Below are 2,007 nucleotides of genomic sequence, written 5' to 3'. Positions count from 1 at the left end.
GGGAAACCATCTGATCTCTGCTTCCAGGAAAAATTATGGTTTTCAATTGACCTTGAGGAGAGAGATTTTATAATAGTAATGGGAAAATGTAGCAGCTGATTGATAAAAGGTACATAGCCTGTGTTGATGGTTAACAAATTTGCATAGCATTATCAGTTTTATATTTTCCCCTGAAGATCAGCACTAGAATATTAATTTCAGTTAACTGGCACACAGCATTATGATATTTTTTTTCCCTCATGCCATATGTCCTTAGATGATAAAAGTACAGGATGTAGTATAGGTATTTATTTCCTAGATTAAAATAGTGCTAAAGTTACAAATCTAGTTGAAGGAAATCAGTTTTACTCAGAAGTAAGGATGTGCCAAAATTAAAGCTGCCTATGCGATGTTTATTTGAAAAAGAATGCATAGGAAGATCTTTCTAAGATTACATGTTTTTTTGGCTTTGTTTGTGTAAGTTTGGTTTTTTTCCCCGATGTAGTGTCTAGGCAGATGTTTAGTGCTTTGCTTCCTAGTGTGCCTGCTAGTAGGAAAGCAGTACAAAACCCTGAGTTATAGTATGCTCCTAAATCTGAAAAGAGAGTAAAGTTTTCACTTTGTAGAAGTGAATAAAATAACAGAACTGTCCCTGGAACAAAGTGAGCATTGGAAAGGGGATGATCAGGTATAGAGGCAAATGAACCAACTGGATCTAAGTGGCTGTAGTGCCTTTTTCAGAATCTGTCTCCATGCTGTGGGTCTGTGACATGTAAATGCTTGTGGATAATTTTAGGTTGACTATATAGCTACAGTGTATATGATTTAAGCATTGTTTTCAGTAAATTTGTGTTACAGAAGTCAGTGCAGATACTAATGTATTGCTAATGAGCTCTGATTCCATCCCTTTTTATTTCATGGAAGGAGAGGAGATACACTGCTTATTTGTCTGGGACAAAAGAAATCCAATTGTATGCTGTCAACCAAGGCTACCTGGACTTGGTTGTCAGGCATTACTGTCAGTCTGAAAGAGTTAAAACGGTGAAGTTCTACAAGATAATTGAAGTAGCTTATATGAATGTGAATCTAATATTTTTATATTCCTTTCTTTGTTACCTTGCTTGTTGTGATGTTTAAAATGCTAATATATCTGCTAGTGTGTGGGTGTGAAGTAACTGTTCAGTCAAATGAGTTCAAGAACAGTTACCTTGTTATTCCTAATTTTCATGGCACAGTGCTTACCTACAGATAATATTCCTCCCCTGGTTTTCTTCCCAGGATTGGCAAAAAAAATGTTACTCAGCATCACTGCATGTTTCCTTTGTAGCTTTTTTATAGAAAGTATTGAAGAAGCAAAAGAATGAAGGAGGTTGTAGCAAGGTGGGGATCAGTCCTTTCTCCCTTGTAACAAGCAACAGGATGAAGCAGTGGTCTCAAGTTGTGCCAGTGGAGGTTTAGACTGTATATTAGCAGAAACCTTGCTGAAAGGATTATCAAGCACTGGAACAGGCTGCCCAGGGAGGTGGTTGAATCACCATTCCCAGAGACGTTTTAAAGATGTGTAGATGTGGTACTTAGGAATATGGTTTAGCACTGCCTTGGTGTAGAATTACAGTAATGGTTGGACTTGATCTTAAAGGTCTTTTCCAACCAGAATAGTTCTGTGTTTCTGTTAACAACATGAAGTCTGGAGCATTAAGAACACGGCTAGTTACTCTTCTAAAAATATAGTTAATAAGCACATTTTTTTCTCCACATGTTAAAACATATCTAGGTTATTTAAAAAAATGATAAAATATTTTTAAGGTGCTAATGATAAACAATTGAGGGGATGAAAAAAAGTCACAGAAGAAAGTTATACACAAGAGCAGATTTGGAAATTTTTATTTGAAGCTGTGAGATTCTTGTATACCAAGGAAATGCAGTTTTCATTATATAAAGAAACGGAGACAACTCTAAAATCTGTCTTCATCTTTTCTGCCAGATTCTGAGTGGTTCAATATTTTGAGCAATCTCAGAGTTTTTATC

This window comes from Chaetura pelagica, unplaced genomic scaffold (genome assembly GCF_000747805.2).
Source record: "Chaetura pelagica isolate M959 unplaced genomic scaffold, ChaPel_1.0 scaffold142, whole genome shotgun sequence".
Lineage (NCBI taxonomy): Eukaryota > Metazoa > Chordata > Aves > Apodiformes > Apodidae > Chaetura > Chaetura pelagica.
This window is presented reverse-complemented; position numbering follows the sequence as displayed.